Source organism: Mastomys coucha, unplaced genomic scaffold (genome assembly GCF_008632895.1).
Source record: "Mastomys coucha isolate ucsf_1 unplaced genomic scaffold, UCSF_Mcou_1 pScaffold20, whole genome shotgun sequence".
NCBI lineage: Eukaryota > Metazoa > Chordata > Mammalia > Rodentia > Muridae > Mastomys > Mastomys coucha.
The window spans coordinates 60,000,625-60,022,293 of record NW_022196903.1 but is presented as its reverse complement, the minus strand read 5'-3'; the positions used below and the strand labels follow the sequence as shown (position 1 = coordinate 60,022,293).

The 21,669-nt window shown below is 38.5% G+C and overlaps 1 protein-coding gene across 1 annotated transcript in view; it reads right to left on the bottom strand.

Annotated features, from left to right (window-relative positions):
- Positions 1–21,669, bottom strand: part of Prdm5 (PR/SET domain 5) — a 184,962-nt gene that overhangs the window by 143,172 nt on the left and 20,121 nt on the right. The window lies entirely within an intron of this gene.

The window sequence follows — 21,669 nt, the reverse complement described above, 5'->3', positions numbered from 1 at the left end:
TACAGGAAGAACAACCCACAAACCACAAGGAACTCAAGAAGAAGGAAGACCAAAAGGTGGACATTTTAATTCCTTCTTAAAAGGGGGAACCAAATATCCACGGAAGGAGTTGCAGAGATTAACTATGGAGCAAAGACTGAAGGAAGGGCAAGCCAGCCTAAATATAGCTATCTCCTGAGAGGCTCTGACAATACCTGACTAATACAGATTTAGAGACTCACAGACATCTATTGAACTGAGTACAGGATCCCTAGTGAAGGAGTTAGAGAAAGGACCAATGGAGCTGAGGGGCTTGCAGCCCCTTAGGATGAACAACAATATGAACTAACTAGTACCCTCAGAGCTCCCAGGGTCTCAACCACCAACCAAGGACTGCACAGGGAGAGGTCTGATTGTTCTGGCAGCATGTGTATAGTAGAGGATTGCAAATTCGATCATCAATAAGAGGAGAGGACCTAGGCCTTTTGAAGGTTCTGTGCCCCAGTATAGGGGAATGCCAGGGCCAATAAGTGGGAGAGGGTGGGGTGCCAGGTATGGGGAGAGGGGAGGCAACAGGGGTTTGTTTTTGTTGTTTTTGTTTGTTTCTTTGTTTTTTGGAGGGGAAACTGGGAAAGGAGAAATTTACATGTAAATAAAGAAAATATCTAATAAAAAAAAGAAAACAGAAAACCAAAAACAAAAAGAAACAAAAAACAAAAAACAAAACAAAACAAAAAGTTGAAGTCACTAAGTACAAAAGATTATTTTAAATGAAAACAAGTCAGTTAAATCAATGACTCGACACCCAATGGTCATATCCACATGCACTGACATTGGAACCAAGATGAAAACGAAGTGCATACTGGTACACAAACATTAACGTGTGCTGACATCAGAACCAAGATGAAAACAAAGTGCATACTGGTAGCACAAACATTAACGTGTCCTGAGAATATTGTCGCCATGGTGAAAGGAGAAGTTTGCAGTGCCAACACTGGCACTGGAGGTAGCCTGAGGCAGGTGGGCCGTGCTTGCAGGCTATTGCTTATGTCTTTTGGAAGCATGTGCGCCTTTAGCCTGGGCCTAAGACCACAGCTACTCTGCTGCTGCTGCTGCTGAGGCCATTTGCAGGGTGAACAGAAGGGAGCTGGGAGGACACTCTGACTCTACCCCCATTCGAAGTAAGGCTTGGGAGGCACTCCATCAAGCTCGAGTCAAGTTTCTTTCTCTGTTGGGCAACAAATGGACACTGTTTTCTTCCTGTGGAAATCCTCTCTGATGGCTAGGACCTCTGAAGAAGGCTGTCTGGCCTAAATAACCTAAGGCATGTGACCAATCTTTGCAATTTGCTTACTAGCTAACCCGGAGCCCTATTCTCAGGCCACCCTAGGAATAAAACACTGACCATGTAAGCACAGTTTACATAAAAACAGAAATCATTTCAACTTGTAAGCCAGCTCCAATTAGTTGAGTGGTAGGACTTTCATGAAGCACTGTGCTGAGGATGAGGCTGAGCCCTAAAAGGGTCCAGATGGTTCTGAGCTAAATAGTTGGTGAACTTACTCCAAATACCTGTCAAGGACAACCCTGAGGCCATCATCTAACGTGTAGTCAAGAAACAAGCTCAGGAACACAGACTGGTTTTGAGGAGCAAGCCACTTTAGAATGAGAGTCAATCAAGTACTCATCAGTGTCCATGAAAAAAATAAATGTCTGAACAAAAAGATCAAGCCAATGCTGCAACTCAATAGAAATGGTGATGTTATAATGGAGCTAGGGACAAGGAAAAAATGTCCCTATGGACAAAGCAATACAGTTTATGAAAGAGTCACTAAAGGCCATAGACTTGGGGCAAGGCATAAGTAAGTGTGCAGCCACTTCCTGAAGAACAAAGCGCCGCTTGGTGTTGGGAGAACAGCCGCCTTCCCTTAGGAGCTCGTTGCCTTCTGTTAGTTTGCCCTGTCCATCTTGGATGTGATGGCTCTTGTTTTATCATTTCATATTTTATTTTGTTCTGTTTGTCCTCTCTCTTATGTTATGATCTCTTAGAATACTTGTTTTTTTTTTTTTTTCTAATAAGAGTCAGGAGGGATTGGATCCAGATGGGAGGGTGGGTGGGGAGGATCTGGGAGAAATAGAAAGAGGGAAAACTGTAATCTGGATATTGTGTATGAAAAAGTCTATTTTCAATAAATGGGGAAAAAATAAAATAAAAAGAACAGCTACTTAAAAGGAGGTAGGTGCCTTACTGACAGATAAATAACTCAATTCAAGTTTCTTTTTTAAACACAACTTTATAAAGCAAGAAACTACCAATATTCAATGTTAGACAGTTTGTTCTGCTATATTGCTTGTTTTAAAAAGTAAATTTGAGGCTGGGCAGTGGTGGCGCACGCCTTTAATCCCAGCACTTGGGAGGCAGAGGCAGGTGGATTTCTGAGTTCTAGGACAGCCAGGACTACACAGAGAAACCCTGTCTCAAAAAAAAAAAAAAAAAAAAAAAAAAAAGTAAATTTGTTCCAATATGACTGAAGTGTTACATTTGTTCATGACACATTCATGTTCTGGTGAATGTAGAAAACTGCACGCAGGCCACATGTGCCAATGTATGCATAGGCAAAGTATCTACTCATAGAAAGTCTAACATGGCCCTCAGTTCACACTTCCGCTGCTAAGACAAACCTGTCCACACCAGATGGTAGAATTTCCACCTAATTTCAGAAAAATTTTCTTCCACCACTTTAAATAAATAAATAACACATTTATTTATTTATAATAAATACTACTACTACTACACTACTACAAGTTAGCTTTAAACTTTCTGTAAATAAATTGCTAGACCAAGCACATGACATATAACTTTAATCCCAGTACTCAAGGAGCAGAAGCAGGTGTGTCTCTGTAAATCTGCAGAAAGGATTGCAGGACAGCCATAAGCAAAGGTGATATCCTATAAATATGAAATATAAATACATGAATATAATTGCTAAGTTACTGTACAATTTATCTTATTAACAGACAAGAACAGCAAAGAAGCTCCCCATAGAATACCATAGGTAAAACACTTAATAACAGATAACTCCTCAATGGAACTATACAAGCTCAAGAAGCTCTGAGCAAATACACTCCAAGTTCTAAAAATCCACAGATACCAACCCAGACTACCTAACCCAGCAACTCTATCTGCTCCAACTGAAGAAGAAAAAAGAAAACTTTTCAGATACAAGCAGGTTAAAAGATTCCTGTCCACCAAATCAACCCTACAGAGAACACTGGAAAGAATACTGTAGACTAAAGGGAGCATAAGCAGAGCCAAGAGACTACAGAGGAAACAAGCAAAGCTATGATAACTGAAGTACAGAACAAAACTACTAACACAAACAACAAAAAAATCCACACATTTATTGCAATCACATTCACACCTTTCAGTCATAATTTTAAATATTAGTAGCTTTGGCTCCCCAATCAAAAGGCAGAGCTTAACTGAATGGATTCATAGAGAGGGGTTTTTGGCCTGCAAAAGACACATCTTACTTCCCATGATAGGTAATGAGAAAGCAAACAGGAGCAGGACACAAGCATGCAGCACTACCCAAACATCTGAGCAAACAAACCTCAACCCAAAGTTCATCTGAAGAGATACAAAAGCAAACTGCACTCTGAGCAAGAGAACAGTAAGCCAAGAAGACATTACAGTCCCAAACATATATACCAAGAACTCTGATGAACCCAATCTCATAAAAAGCATAATACCAACATAACTGCCACCCAGTGTTAATCGGTGATTTTAATATCCACATTTTCTTTCTTTTTTTTATTATCCATGTTTTCTATGGACAGGTCATCTGCATAAATAAACAGAGAAACCTCAAAATTAGTTGACCTCATTCATTGAACAACCTTGAATATCTATTTGGATTTGGAAGAGGCTAAACTCTTGCCACACTTTGAAAAGAGTTAAAAAAGATCATTTAAAACTATGTTCTTAATCTGCTGTCCTATTGTGTGCTCAGGCTGTTTACTTTTAACCCACCTTTAAGAAACCAGTGTACCCAATCTTTCTATGCCTTCAATTTCCCAAGTATTCAGCTTTTACAATCTAAGCTAAATGTCCATCTCTAGTCTTAAGTTATATACTTTCCCATGCCCCTGACCCAGAATAATGAATGTATGTATATGTGTGTTGTGGTAATAATTTGATGAAAGCAGCCAACAGGGAATACTTTAAAAGCAGCCTTAAACAATAAATATCTGATAAATATTTCAAAGAAACATGTGGATATAATTTGGTAACAGCTGTGCAAAGTTCTGAGTGCTATTCTGGGTCAGTTGGGGTCACCAAAGCACCTTCTTCCCTAGTAAAAACTCTGTTAAAAATGTCTTTTAAAAACTAAATAAACAAAAGCATTCCTCATTTCTTTCTGATACTATGTTTTCTGCACTGGTCAATAAGTATAGAGCAAAGCACATTGTTAGAGACAGACAACATGCACAGGCAATAGAGAGAGAGACAGAGATCAAACATGCAATAGTCAGGCCACAGACAACAAACTACAGACAGATGGACGACACAGGGAGAGGTAGAAAATTCAAATGTAGGCTTGTTCTCAGTCTAAACTACTCCAAAAGGAAGCCTATTTTGTTCATTGCTTAATGCAAAATCAATGCAGACCCTAACAGATACCTACAGAATATTGTATCTAAACTCCAAAGAATACACATTCTACTCAATAGCACACCCAAGATTATCTAAAATAGGCCACATTTTGAGACACAATACAAATCTAAAAATATATGTATATAACATTGAAATAATTCCATGTATTCTTTTTGATCGTAATGCAATAAAACTAAAATCGAGAACAAAAGAATTTCTAGAAATTACACAAACTCATGGAGATTAAACAGTCCACTACCAGTGATGAATCGGTTAAAGAAGAAATAAAACAAAACCTGGAAATAAAAGAAAATAAAAACACAACATAGAAAATCCTCTGGGACATATTAAAAGTGGGAACTTTTTATCTCTTTAAGTGTCTACATTGAAAAACTTAGAAAAGCCACAAATAAATAGCATAATGGTATATCTCAAGAGTTTGTAAAAATAAAAACAAAAAAATCCAAATCCAAATTCAGTAGATGGGAAAATAATAAAAACTAGGGCAGAATTAATGAAACAAATACACAAAAACAATAATATAAAGAACCAATGAGTCTCAGACCCAGTTCTTTGAAAAATAAATGAAATGATTGCCAGTCCCTTAGCTGAATTAACCAAAAGAGAGACATAAATTAATAAAATTAGAGGAGAAATAAGGAAACATTATAACAGACACCAAAAAATTCAGAAACTTTTAAGGGACTAGTTTTAAAACTCTACCTCAATTAAGCCAGAAAACCTAAAATAAAAGATGAGTTCTACACACAGCTGAGACAAAAAAATTGAAATTGTTGAAGAGATCAACAATGTAAAAGACCTATACAAATAAGAATACTAAAAGAGTGTATCTCAGTTCTTCACACACCTTTAATCCCAAACAATGAATATAAAGTTAGTTAGTAGAAGGAACTACCCATGTCTGAAAATGATGTGTATATAACTGAATGGTAGACAAAGGGAGGAATCAGAGAAAGATGTAACAGAATAGGATACGCCCAACTCATGAGAAAAGAGAAGAAAGGACAGCTATTTAAGAGAGCATTATAGAGGAGGGAGAGAAAAAAAGAGATGGGGAGAGGGGGAGAGGGGGAGAAAGGAAGTGAGGGAGAGAGGGAAAGAAGGAGGGAGGGAAAGAAAGAGGTTGGAAAGGAGGAAGGAAGGGAGAGAGGGAGGGAGGGAAGAAGGATAGAAGGAAGGAGGGAGGCAGTTTTACCAGGAAAGTTATACAGAAACAGGTTGCAGATTGTGAACAAGCTAGACACAGGTGAAGACAGAATGAGCCAGAGAATGAAAAGGAGCCAGAAGATTAGAATGGATTGCCAAAGTTAGTAGGAGACCAAGTTACTAGTAGCAACCAAAGTTAGTAAAGGCCGAGCAGAGTAAAACCTCAGACTGAATCAGATACAGTGGAGAGAAGTTTTGAGCCAGAACAGTTGAGTGGAACCAGCTAGTCAGAATTCACAAAGAACTAGGAAGGGGCGAGCTCATTCAGCAGTTAAGTTCTGAGGCTGAAAACATTCTAGGCCTAGATAAGATTGTAAAGAGGCTAGAAACTTCCAGGCCTACGCCTATGTTAGCAGACTGAGGCAGGAGAATAAAAAATACTTTTACACCTGAAGGACATTTTCTTAATTAGTGGTTGATGTGGAAGGGCCTGGCTCATGGTAGGTGGTGCCACCGCTGGGCTGGTGGTCCTAGGTTCTATAAGAAAGCAGGCTGAGCAAACCATGAGGAGCAGCCCAGTAAGCAGCATCCCTCCATGGCCTCTGCATCTGCTCCAAGCTCCAGGTTCATGCCCTGTGTGAGTTCCTGTCCTGACTTCCTTCACTAATGGATGAAGATATGGAAGTGTAAGCTAGATAAATCATTTCCTTCCCAAGTTGGTTTTGGTCATGCTGTTTTATCACAACAATGATGACCCTAAGACAAACAGAACAGAAAAAAAATTTTTAAAAAAAACAAGTATTCTTGTGTTTTATAGTGACTGTTAAAATACAAATCCCAAAGCAATGATCCATGAGAAAAAAATTTTGATAACTTCGATTTCATAAAAATTAAAGCAAGTATTTTATGAGAAATACTACAAAAAAGCCAAGCCACATATTAATAGAAAATGTTTGCTGGTATCCAAAAACTACAGAACTCATCAATCTAATTTTTTGAATATGTAAAAGACAAGAAAACAGCACAACCAAAATGATATGCAGATGGCAAGCAAGCCTATGAAGAATGTTCGGCATCATGGACCATTTGGAAACTGGAAATTAAAACAAGAGATGCCATACCTTCATCCAACAGATGCTGAGAGGGAAATGGAGTGACAGAGATGTTCATTCGCTGCAGGATGGAACTGAATGGCACACTGTCTACAAGCCACTTTGGTAGTTTCAAATAAATCTGAGCATGCTTTCACTGCATGACCAGCTGGTCATGCTACCTGGCAATTATCCAAATAAGTTGAACGTGTGTGTCTATACAAAATCCTGCCCATAAGTGTCAATAGCAATTCTGTTCATAACAGACATTTAAGACATTCAACATGTGAATACACACACTGTGGAATATAATAAGCTAATATTTAGTAACAAAATTAAATGATAGTAAAAAGCCTCAAAATGCAGTATGTAGATTTTAAATGATGTTTATTGTCTGAAATGGCTACATAATTCCAAATATATGGCAGTCTAGATTAAAAAAAAAAAAAGATGGGGGTGGCTGACAGACACTGTCAGAGGGAGGATCAAGGAAAATACAGAGGATTTGAAGAGTTGGGAAGCTGGTCTCCATGATATCGTAAGGGTGGCCACTAGGATATCTGTCAGAACTTAAAGAATGAAAGCATAAAGTCTAAATCCCAGACTGTAATATAATGTTTCCATACCATCTTTTCAATTGAAACAAATGTCCAAAACTAATGAAAGATGTTAATAACCAACAAACTGGGGAGGGGGGAGGGGGACATGGGAAGGCTAAAATGCTCTAAACAACAATGTAATAATTAAAACACACAAACTAAAGCTTTTCTTTCTTTTTTAAAGACAGGATCTCAAAAAAGCTAAGACTGGCCTGAAACTTACCAAGTAACTAGAGATGACCTTAAAGTTCTGCTCCTTCTGTCTCCACCTCTTAAGCGCTGGGGTTGAAGTTCCAGCTGTGCACTCCTATGGCCTGCTTACTGCTGTCCAGGGTATCAAGCCTGGGGCTCTGTGCCTGCTAAGTAAGTACTCTACAAAGAGAAGTCCATGCCCAGTTCTGAAGCTAAGATTAAGTGCTAAAATATATAACAACTTAAAAGTCAAAACATATTTGAAAAGAACTATTAATGCCCACTTTCTCCAATAATTACCTGCCCTTCTCTCCACCTCTGCCATGAGTCATTTCTCAAGAAATAGCGCAGGCTGTTCCCTACATCCTGCTCATGTTGTCTAACAGACATAAGGGGTGAGCTGCATGAGCTACTTCAATACATCCACACCAGAGTGAAACAGAAATCACTACTCAAAGGATATGTATACTACCCAAAAAATTTGCAGTATTATCTCAACATATGATTATTGGTAAGAAATTGATGAGATGGTACCTTCTTCACAGTTTATGAAATTTACATGTATAATAGATATACAGATAATCCCAGTAAATACACTAGTTTTTAAAAAAAATGCTGCATCTCACTTTAGACTTAAAAAAAAAAACCTCATAATTAAAAACTTCATGAGAGACTAAGAACATAGTATAGAGGTAGAATGCTTACACACCACACCCAATATGCTCAGCTTAAACCCAGCAATGACAAAATAAGTAAGAAAATGATAAATAAACATATAAGTGAGAAAACTTACCATTTTTCCAAAGAGAAAATCAACTACCAAAAATTGACTGGTCTTTAATACACTAATATCAATAGACAAACTCAAATCAATTTAGAAAAATTAATTTAACCCTGAAAAGTATATCTATGCAAGTGAAGTATATTTACGGGCTTTAATGTCAAGAAAGGAACCATGAAATTGAATTCAGAGAAGTAATGTATAAACTGAAAATCAATTATAAATTTCTTACTACCATAACATTTGTCATGATATAGTTTTTATAGCAAGTTATATAACATGAAGATCACCTGCATATTAGTTGTCTTGATAAATCTTACAAGAAGATTTTCTCCTTTCCTTGGAGCTCTAAATTCAGTTCATGTATATGCAATAGAATATTAATGAAAATTTTAAAGCACACTGAGGCAGGGTGCGTGCTTGTACATGTGTGTCTGTTTGCATGCATATGCATGTGTGAACACATGCTTGTGGACAAGTGTTTGCATGTGTGTATGTGTGTGAGTATATAGGTACATTGTATGTGTGTATGTGTTGTGCATATATGCACATGTATGTGTAAATGCATGCATTTGTGTATACATGTGTATACATGTGTGTTAACATGTGTGTGAAGTCTTATATACATATGTAAATGCATGTATGTGTACATGTGTGTACACGTGTGTCGCTCTGTTTATGTGTATGTATATGTATGCATATGTAGTAGTACAGCCAGAGTTTGGTCAGAAAGAAGAGAAGAGGAAGAGTAATGGCCAGAAAATGCAGGTAACTTTTAAAGAAAAGGTTAAGATAAAGGGTACCATAGTGAACCGGAAGGAAGCCTTGAGCAGTCATCCAGTGGTAGCAAGAAAGTTTGCCCCTATACCCACCCAATGAATGCATGAAGAGTCTCACAGAAAAGACTTACCCATGGTATAGGATATTATGGTTGCCATGAAGCTTATTTAAAAAGTTATCATAAACAACAGCCTTTGGACGGTTCTCTGGAATTACTTTTTTTAGATGTAAGCAAAGAATAGCACAGATCAACCCACACTAGGATATGAAAGAGCAGAATCCAGTCCTGTCTCTATTATTACTGACACTTCATAAATAATTCAATCCATAAACATACCCTTCAGTTTAGAAACTGGGGCCACAAAGAACTCTAAAACCCACCAAATGTAATTATCCAATTTCTTTCTAGGAACCCAACATCCCATCCCTTATCTACACACAGTCCTTGCCCCTGTACTCTGCTCAGTACCTAGTCCATTTCACAGCAAATCCTGGAGCAAGGAACTCACCTTCAGGCCCAACACAATATGCCAATTCCTACTTATGTGCCCCCAATGATCACACGAGTCAAGGCAACCCCCTACCAATTAATTCCTGAGTCAAGATCTCTTCAAGACATAAAAGAAAAAAGCATTTTGTCTGTTGCCTATGAAGAGCTTTCACAATGTGTTTCTTATAGTTTGAATCTAAAATGTCCTACAGAAGCTCATAATTTGAAAAGTTGTACCTAGCTCTCAGAGCTGTTCAGAGGGGCTATAGAATTACCAAATGGTCAGCCTTTAACATCCGATCTAGTCCCAGCCTGCTCTCTCTTGTTCCTGGTCAAACATGATGTGAATTGATTGTCATAACTAGTATTTCACTATGTGATTAAACACCATGACTTGCAACTTGGAGAAGAAAAATGTTAGTTGACTTACAAGTCCCATATATAGTCTGTCATGAAAGAAAGTCAGGACACAAATGCAAGGCAGGAGTCTGAAGGTCGGAATTGAAGCAGAGACCATGGGAGAATGCTACTTCTCATGGCTTGCCTCAGCCTGCTTCCTTATAAGAGCACTCATGTCTTCCAGTCCAGAGGAGGAGGTGCTCACAGCTCTGGACACCCCCAAATCAAATCATTAAGACTGTACTTAGGAAGTTTCTGAAGGCAACAGCCACTCTCATAAGAACTGGCCTACAGGACACTCACATTACATCCTGCTAAAGAACCTAGCTTTCTATGTTCTACATATGTCTGAGAAATCAGAATGATGCTAAATTTAAAAATAATGGACTAATTAGCTAGAAGAAATTTTAAGACAGCATAGCATCACACTGAGGCATGGCTGTTGTTGGCCATTTTCAGCCAAGTTTTAGTGAAGAATAAATAGTAGAACAGAAAGATCAGAAAACCACAGTCTGAGACAATAAATGTAACTGAAGCTAGGGACAACACAGGTATGAGAAAGCATGTGCACATACTCATGTCCACATGCTCGACTCTCCATTTCACTAGTCCTGTTTCCTTATCTCCCTACATCAATACTCCACTTTCTTAATAAGTTTCTCCACAGTCACACATTTGTACTAGGTAAGGTGGTATAATTATAAAATAATGTAATAAATCATTTTATGTATATAATGTATACTTCATAGAAATCATATATATATATCCATAAAATTCAAAATTTTAATGTACAAAGGTTCATTATAGCCCATGCTGTCTGTATAAAATATTCAACTAAAAATTAAAAGATCAGTACATTGAGAATATTTAAATTTTTTAAATTATTTATCAACACAAATCAGAGATACATTTCTACATAATACCAAAACCAAAGCACATATGCATGTGTTATACACAGACCTACTTACAACATGACATTTAATTCACAGTGCAAGTAAATAAAATGTACTTTGTCAAAGTATAAACCTATGTCTGGGCAGAGTGGTACATACCTGTTGTCTTGAGACAAGATCACAAGTGCAAGATTAGAATAGGCTATACAGTGAGCTCAAAGTCAGCTTGGGCTATTTAGTTAGATCCTGTATCAAAAGATACCACATTTTATGTAAATCAAAACAACTCTGGGATTCCATTTTACATCTATCAGAATAGCTAAGAAAGCTCAAGTGACAGCTCATGCTGGTAAGGATGCCATTGTTGGTGGGAGTGCAAACTTGTACAACCATTTTAGAAATCTATTTGGCAGTCTCTCAGAAAACTGGGAATAGATCTACCTCAAGATATACCATTTCTGGGCATACACACAAAAGATGCTCACCTTCCCACAAAGACACTTGCTCAACTATCATCATAGCAGCTTTATCGTAATAGCCAAAAACTGGAAACAACCTAGATGTCCCTCAGCTGAAGAACAGATAAAGAAAATGTGTTACATGTACACAGTGAAATACCATTCAGCTATAAAAAACAAAAACAACATGAGTTTTGCTGACAAATGGATAGATCTTGAGAATGTCATACTGAGTGAGGTAACTCAGTACCAAAGGACATGCATGGTATGTATCAACATATAAGTATATATTAGCCATAAAATACAGTATACCATGCTATACTTCACAGACCCAAGAAGGCTGGACAGGAAGGAAGGCACAAACAAGGATGCTTGAGCCTCACTTGGAAATGAAATAATTGTATAAGGCAGATAAAGGGAACTTGGTGGATGAGGAAATTAAAAGAGGAGAGGGTAGGATTAGAAAAGAGAGATGACCAAATGGTCATGAGAATCAATGGAAATCTACAACTTCCAGGTGTGAAGGGAGATAAGGGACATCTTAAGGAAGACACAGAGACCTAGGATGAGGGAGGTGCCCAAATATCAATAGGGATGTCCTTAGCTGTGATTCACAGCATTGGGAATGTGAAGCCTGGGAAAACTGCCTCCTGTGGCCAGGCAGGAATCCCAATGGAGTGATAGAGACACCAAAGGTATCCTGTTTATAAGAAATGCAGGCACTAGGGATGGAGTAGAGACTGGAGAAATGTTACAGCTAGCTTTCCTAAGACTGGCCAATATCCCAATTTTGTTTAAAAAATAAATTACTGCCCCAGACATCAGAAAGAGAACAATATCCCATTCCCAAGTGGTGCGGTGGGTGCTTCTTGGTCAATCAAGTGGGTGAGTTGTTAATGATCTTAGTCAAGAAGGAAACAAAGTAAGAGAGGTTAGATTCAAGGATTTATTTTCCTCTTGCTTTTTCTTTTTTTCTATCCTTCTTTCTCTCCTGTCTAATGTTAGGAGGAATGTGGGGAGTGAAAGGTGATGAAAAAAAAGGGGGATATAGGAATATGAGATAAAAGAGTGGATTATTAAATATACTTTTAGACCAAAGAACATCAACAAGCCAAATCAGATATTCTGTAGATAGAGAGTTAGCCTTCAAAAACCTCAGAGATCTACATAATATGGCATTTAAAGATGTTTTATTACTAAAAGACTTTTCCTGACAGTGAGAGATATCTGCTTTGGACAGCATCCATTCTACTAAAGAGAAGACGATAAGCACGGAAAAGCCTTCATGGACAAATGGAATGCAGGGAAGTCGACTACCAAGCTTTGCAAGGACAAGTTAGGCAAGTCCTACAATATTCCTGCTTCATAAAAAGTCTGTTAAATATTCTGGGCCAGAAGGCTGAATATAATGCTTCAAGGACTCAGAGAACCCTTGGATGATTGTCCAGGCATCCAGCAACCTTTGTCAATAGTTTTGGAAGCCTCTTGCTCTGCACTTCCTGCATACTCAGGTAACATTTATTCCTTCTCTGTTCTCTAATGGGGTTGAAGACTAGACAGTTATAATCTCACAGTTCAGCTTAAGTTGTTTAGGATTTAAGAAAATGTTTTAAAGTCTAAAAAGATATTTTGGGGTTGGTAAAACAAGTTATGATAGAAAGTGATTTAGGTACAACTAGTTGGAGAACAAATCCAAGCTTATATGGCCTAGGTCATATAAAAAAGCATACATAAAAAGCCTCCGAGTCATTATTCGAGAATTGGGGAATTGGTGGAAAAAGCCACAGTTACAGCCTCCAAGTCTAATTAGTTGAGTTCAATGCCTGGAACCTACATGTTAGAAGGAAAGAACCGACTTCTTCAAGTTATCCTTTAAACTATATATATCCTAGCCATATACACACACATACAGAGAAACATATATATATACACACACATATACATACACATACACACTCACACAAACACACACACAAACATACACACAAACACACACAGATGTAGGTTTAAAAAAAACTAAGAAGATAATTTACATATGACCTCCTCATAGTTCTATTATTATTCAAAGTTATTACAAGAAAATTGTTATAAAAGCAGAAAGCCTGGCCTTCCCTATTCTCTGTTACTGTTTCAAGGCACAACCACTGACACATACGATTGTTCCTATGATAATGTGACACCAGCCATTCCCTCACCAGAGACCAAAGCAATAACATTCATAGTCTTGAGTTTAAAATCCTCCAACTCTAAGCCAAATAAACCTTTCTTGCTATGGTGTTAGCTGTCTTCAGTACTTGCTGGGGTGGCACTGTAGCACTGAATATGTTTCCCATAGCCTCTGCCATTTGAGCACATGGTCTTGAATATGTGGAGCTGCTTGGGAAGGCTTGGGTTCTTGTTGGAGAGGTAAGTCACTGAAGGTGAGCACTGAGAGCTTAAAGACTCATGTCTCTGTCTGTCTCTGTCTCTCTCTCTCTCTGTCTCTCTCTCTCTCTGTCTCTCTCTCTCTCTCTGTCTCTCTGTCTCTCTGTCTCTATTTCATGCTAGAGGTTTTAAGATGTGAGAGATGTCAGCTTGTTGCTCCAGCCACCATGCCTGATTGCTGCCAGTCATAACTGTTTGCTGGAATGCTTCCCTGCTAGGATGGTGATGGAATCTTGTCTTGTCATATCTTATCTGATCTGATTTCATATACTCAAATACACCCTACCTTTGATTTTATTGTTTTAACTTATCACAGCAATTGACAACCTTTGCTGGATGATGGTGCTGCAACCATAAGCTCAACTAGACTCTTCCTTCTCAAGCTACTTTGGTTGTGGTGTTTTTATCAAACTAATAGAAAAATGATGAATACAAGAACATAGATAATGAATATATCCTTCTAGCTTCATGAGCTTTCTTAAAGTCCAAGCTCTTTTGTAATATATAACTAGAAATCTAAAAAACATTTGGAAAATCTGGTAGCCATTAATTTTTGTTTTTACTTCTGTAATAAACACTAAAACTGTTAAGAACCCCTCAATTTTACTATACTGCTGAAGTGCTTACTTCCATAAATGCAAACATGCATTTGTCAGAAGACTTTTTAAGGATCTAAAATGCTTTCTCAAGAAGTTTTCTTATGGAGTTAACTAAATTTTTACCATAATGCCTTAATGTGCTTAGGAAACTTACTGAAATAAATTGTTTATCATGTTTATAGGAACATGAACTTAAAATCTTCCATGGTATCTGCCAGCAGTGAGGCTAAACCACTACCAAAGGAAAAATGAAATCACTAAAACTGAATTTCACCCATGAGCTGGTTACCAAACATCCCCGCAGCAGGATCAACAACTGACTGTCTTCTTTCACAACATGGACTTTATTATTTAACAAGTCGAAGTTTCTTGTAATTGTGAACAACTGCATCTGCCAGGTAAAATTCCTGCCATACTTTAAGTCAGGATCAGACCACAATGATCACAGATGTACTCCTCAAATAAAGAAATCTGTTTTGTTTATTTCAATCCTATGTGAGGTTTGGCTGAATGGCCAGGAGTTGGCTGACATACTTAGGTAGAAGCCAATGTGGAACAGTGGACAAAGGACAGCCTCTGTCTAATACAGACCTTCCAAAAGGAACTAATATTCCCTGGCCTGCCTCTCCAGCTGAAAAACCAAAGTCAGGAGGGATGCCCTACACGACAACATTTGTGTCACTGGTTCTAGCATTCTCAAGGCTTCATAGGTGGTATTTTTCCACTAATGGCTCCACTAAGTGGTTCCATTTGGAGCCTAAAAATGTTACCATCTGCAAAAGAAAAACATTTCATAAAGAACCTTCTTTTCTCCAAACACCTAAAAGGATTTCTATAAACAATAAAAAAAAAAAAAGATTTCAAACAGTTGAAAACATTTTTTTTTCTTCTTGCAAAAACTAAAACACATTGGAAACCTGGTACTGAATCAAGCTCCCAACAACAGAGCAGCTGTAACCAGTAGAAAACAACCACGATAAAAAAAAAAAAAACAAACATACAAATAAAATGTCTATTTCAATATCCAACCAGGAAGCATCTTTACAGACTGAATTTCAGTTCTGTCTTCTCTTCATGAAAAAAGAAATAAAGATATCTACAACATAGGCAAGCAATGAGGCAATCAATAAGCTGTTTTTTTTTAACTGCCAAATCACATATTTTCTAAGAATGGTAAATTAAAATCATAGATTATATATTTATTCAATGTGTTTATTAAATATTGACTATGAAATAAACATTTATTCAAGTATATTTGTGCTTTAGTATATACTGTATAAAGACCATAGCTAGACAACAAAACAAGATGTGTCTTCAGGTTTGGAACCTGAGTGCATTCAGTCATCTCATCTCTGTTCAAGTCCACTTTCATTAAACATATCACTGTTTTGGTTATTTGCCCTATTGCTATGATCAAATCTCCTGCCAAAAGCAACTGTTTGTTGCTTTTATTTTGGCTCATAGTTCAAGGCTCTATTTAGACCATCATGGTAGGAAAGTCACAGCCATGAGTCTGAGACAAGTGGTTGCACTGTGTCTACTATCAGGAAACAAAGAAATATTTGTTCACTGTCCTTTCCATAAATTACAGAACCAAGCCCAGGCAGAAGTGTCACTTACTATTAGAATGACTCTTCTCACCTTTATTAACAGTCAACATAATCCTTCAGAGGCATGTCCAGAGGTCAAACTAATCTAAATAACCCTGAAAGCTTGCCTTCAGCATGATTCAGGTCCTTTCAAGCCAACAATCATCACTAAAGATCACAACCACATTGTACCCAGACACATTCAGAATGTCATTTTTGATTCTTGCCTTTCAACACAGTAGCAGCATCAAGCCCTCTGAGTGTTTGTTACCTCCAATCACATCTCACTGACTCCATCACCAAGACCCAAATCCTAAGCATGAGGAAGTCAGTACTGGACCACAAGGGTCAGGCTCTGGCTCCCTCACTTCACTCAGGATAGTGCTGCGCGCACCTCACCGCAGCCTGTGTTTCAAAGACAGTCACTTCCTGAGGCAGGCATCAGACTGCACTATTCTACAGCTTAAATCTCCTTAGGGCTCCTTTCTCCAGTGGCAGAAACCTTGCAATCTGGTTTGTCATTATATCTTCACCTTCTATAGAAACATACTGGGAAAAATTGAGGTGGGACAGGCTACAAGTCTAAAATTTTAACAGAGCTGATAAAAATGAGTAATGTACCTTCCAAAATACATCTCAGAGACATTAAAATCAACTAACTATGCTTGCTCACACAGAGACAGAATGCTTGTGGCCTTGCATTTAACAGTACTGGTATCCTCTCTCATCCATGAAACTAATCAAAGTACCTCATAAAACCACCAAACCACTTCAAGACATTCTTAAGAATGATTTTCTCCATTGTTCTTCCAGGCAAGTAAATCCACTTGTGTCATTTTTTGGTTTTTATTTAGTACGTTGGTTGGTTGGTTGGTTGGTTGGTTGGTTGGTTGGTTGGTTGGTTGGCTGGTTGGTTGGTTGGTTGGTTGATTGGTTTTGTTTTACATAATTTTAAAGCTTGCTAATCTTTAAACCTTCTTGCAAATCTCATCCTTTGAACAAAATAACTTTAAAATACACACAGCCACATAAGAATGTCCTCTTTCTGAATGCCCAAGCATCAGTCTACATTATGTACCCTCCCTTACCTTAATAAATCCTCCAGTGCTTGCCTCTGTCTTGAAATTCTTTTCTGAGACAGAGCCAAGGATCTGCTTTTTCTAGTGGATGTCCTGAAGAGTGAGGGACACAACATCAAACCTCACTCCCTTCTCTGGCTGCCATCCGTCCAGTCCTAGCCTGGGACTGAGTCTCCAAAGAGGTTGGCCAGAAACACATGCAGAATTCACATTGTAGACTTAATTCTTGCCACAAGTGGTTCTAATAGCAGGATGTAAGAAACACTTTAGTGGGCAGTGGTGGCCCACACCTTTAATTCCAGCACTTGGAAGGCAGAGGCAGGTGGATTTCTGAGTTTCAGGCCAGCCTGGTCTACAGAGTGAGTTCCAGGACAGCCAGGGCTACACAAAGAAACCCTGTCTCAAAAAAAAAAAATCAAAAAAATACAAAACAAGAAACACTATAGTGTCCCTCCTCTTGGCTGGGGGTCTCAGTCACATACTCTGTATAAATTTTCTGGAGAAATATAAATTACCCACTCATTAATAATGTAGAGATTTTCCTCTTCGTATGGCTCCTGTGTGTTCTTGATGGAGACACACAATGACAGAGAGAAGTAGGGACCATCCCAGTATGAAGAGATGTGCTGAGAATGAAGTTCCAAAAGCAGTCTATAATAACTGCTATCAATAGTTTTTTAAAAAGCCATCAGTCCCAGCATGGGGCTCACATCACCAGGGAGCACCGTTATTCTTAAACAATGGCATATCTATAGGAAATCTACAATCTGACAAAAGCATCCATAAGCCTCAAATATTTAAATAGGAATATTTTGAAAACATTTTCATCATCATCATCATAATAATAACAATAATCTTTACTCTTTTCTGTAGACTAACCTGAGTACAATTACAGCACTTTAACATGATGTATCTTAATAGTGGGCATTAATTAATGATTCTGACAATCCCAATTGCCTTGGGCTTAAGAAAAAAATTTTTTCTTCGCTGATCCTCCAGTCACTGAATTTATGAAAATTAAATTTTAAGTGTCCTTACTGAAAGGTTGTTTTTGTTAAAAAACAGTGACTCTTCACTTGGAGCCACAGTTAAACACAATGAAAACCTTCCACTTGTGTCTCCATTTTGTCTGTACGTCTATTGACCCTGAATGGCCTTGGAACCACTGGGATGTCTGTCTACCTATCCTGTCTCTTTCCCATTTTAGGCTGAAGGCACAGTGTCCTAAACCTGCAGTCATCTTAAATGCCAAAAACAGACCACCCTAAGATGAAAATAAACATCTATGCTAGGCAGACTGCATGCTGGCATGGGTCATAGTAATGGATTGGATTCTCTCGAGGATGACATGATTGACAGTTTAATGATTTATTGCACCACTTTGTAAGACCCAGGTAGAGACAACGGTGGGCAAACCCACACTGTGAGCAAGACTGCTTAACTCTGAGTACTTCATACTACTGCCTCTATTCTTCCTCTGTCTAAATCTAAAGTTCCTGTCAGTAAATGAACTCCTAGGACACCTTCATAGTCCTCTCCTACCAGCGCACAGATGAAGTCTTCTTCCCCTGATTTTCCCATTACCCAGCTCTGTAACTGGTATCTTGGAATGAGAAGTCTGGCTACCTGGTGAGACTGCTAGCAAGATGTAGGGTTTGTCCACAGTTTCCAACAGGTAAAGCAGATCGCTTCTCAGTACTTTGTATCCCAACTCTATTTTACAACTGGAATCCTCTTCAGAAAGAGGTGCTGTTTCAAAATCAAAGTTTAAGGTCTATTTGCTTTGTTTCTAACGTTCCTTGGGTTGACACATACTTTTTCTTTAAGTTTGATGATATAACAAAAAATTGATCTGAATCTAAGTAAAAGATTTTTTTTCCTATTAATAACACTGGAATTTGGATATTTCATTTAAATCCAGTTTTTATTTGATTCTTAGAGAATCTGAACATGAGTTCTTAATTGTCTATACAATGGGTTCCTTCTCAAGAGGGACCATAGAAAGCTACTGATCTGGACATGACATCTGCTCTGTGCGTATGGAATCACCATTGGACACTCAGCTGTACTGTGAATTGTTCAAAGGCTGAAGGCAAACAATGAGCAAAGGGAGCGTGGGACAGAGAGAAGAGAGGGACACACGGAGACCTCTATCATCTCACCACAGATGCCTGAGAGGAAATGGTGCTACAAGAAAGTTAGAACCAAATATCAAGTTTTAAGAATGCTTTTGACACAACATAAAAATTTTGACACAAAATTCCTGCAGACAGGACCAGATATGGTTGGTTGGTTGGGAAATGAAGGGGAAATCGATAGGCAGCAGAGACTATTCATATGAAAGATTCTCACAGGAGATGCTACAGTACCTACTTCAGAACACCTGCAAGTGGTCAAGGGCAAGTGGCCAGTGAATGCACAAACCGTGCCAAGCTGTGTGCTAGAGAGAGGTAACTGAACTGCAATGTGAAATATCTAAGAAAATACCATAGGACTGAATAATGGAGATTTAAAGGCAAAGTATTACTGGGAGCTCTGGCAATAGTTCATGGATGTATTTTAGTCTTAAAGATGAGTCTAAGAAAATAAAATGGAAGGAAATGTAGTTCTAACTCCAAACCACCTGGCAAAGGGAGCTCTAATTAAGTGGAGAGAGACTACACTACAGACAAGTGGGCACATACCACCTAATTGTTTATGGGAAACATCTGTGGTCATGCACGGGCTCCATCTTAGGTCACATGGCTGGCCTAAACCAAAGAAATGCAGCATTCTTCTGGAGATACACTTCACTTTAAAATAATGCGGAAGATCCTGCTATTTAGAGGTCACAGTCTCCAATGTCCCAACAGCTCCCCTAAGCTGGGAGCAAAATGGAGGACTCCCTTTCCCAGGAGGGCTTCCTCTTCTCTACCCTACCTGAGGAGCCCAACCCCCACATTCACACTCTACACAAAATCCTTGGGAAATTACAGGTTCAACTTCCTGGAATGCCTCTCCATGCAAATGAGGAATCCTCTGTATCTTAAGCCTCAGCCAATGAAATTTCACCCTAAGAAGAACCCCTTCCCATTTTCCAAAGTTTATATAGTTTTTCTCACTCTGAATAAAGAACACAAGCTGTTTTGTTGAATACCATCTGAGAGAGCTGTTTCACTGATTGTCCTCTGAAAGAGCTGTAACACTGAAATCTTGTGATCCCAGCTAACATGTTACCCAGTTCCCAACTTTGATACATCCTTCCTCACCTGGTGTACAGCAATGCCTGGTCACCATGAGGGAAGAAGTGGAAAACAGAACAACAAAATAAGAGTAAAAAACTGAAGTTTTCAGAAATCATTATAGACAGATCTGGTGACCAGTACATGAAAATGCTGACATTCTATGAAATGCTCAGAAGCAGTGGGCATCTTAGATCCTAAGTTGTATTGTGAGAGGGCAGAAGAGCTCCCAGCAATGGCAGCATTCCCAATAGCTCACAAGATCCCTTTGTGAACTGTCCATACTGCCAGAAGCTGATATGTATCACAGTAGACACAATGGGTAATGCCTCCAATGCTTGGATATAAAATGGCCATCAGGAGCTCCTGTCTTGTCCATGAGAATCATTGTTACCACAATACAAATATGAACTGGGAAAGAACTGTGCCTCATGCTGTCTTGCTTCGTTTCCAGATACTATTGTTTCCAGATACTATCACCAGCACCTGGCCCATACGGAATAGCTACAATATAAGTAGGATTAGTCATGGAGGAACAGCATGGTTGTACATAATGGAGAGATAGAGCATATTAGACATATTTTCTTTTTTTTTTTTTTTTTCGTTTTTCGAGACAGGGTTTCTCTGAGTAGCCCTGACTGTCCTGGACCTCACTCTGTAGACCAGGCTGGCCTTGAACTCAGAAATCTGCCTGCCTCTGCCTCCCAAGTGCTGGGATTAAAGGCATGCACCACCACTGCCCAGCTAGACATATTTTCAATAACTGGTTAATTTGACCCCCAGAGCAAGGTATTCTTGTCTCCTTTGAAAATAATTATAGTTCCAGGAAAGACCTGATTGGAGGGCTAGTCATTCTCCTTTCTCTCTGCTCTTTCTGAATCTTGGTGTTGCCAACACTAAATGATTAAAGGGGTCTACCAAGTATAACTGCATGCTATGAAGCAGCTTATGTACCATAATAATGGAGAGGGTTAAACCAAGGAGATTAGGAAATCGATGCACTTCAAAAGGTGTTCTCTGTTTGTATTTCTGTTTATTTGCTTGTTTTGTTTTTTAATATTCCCTCAGAAGACCCACCACTGACAAACTTTCTTCCCTCTGCCAACAGCACAATTGGACAAAGGAAAAAGTAGCTGACAATAAACAAACATTAGATGAAGAAGAGGAAAAGAGGGGAGGGGAAAAGAATACATAAGAAGGAAGCAAAGGGAAAGGAGGGAAGAGAAGGGAAAAGAAAAGACAAAAGAAGAAGAGAGAGAGGAGAGGAGAGG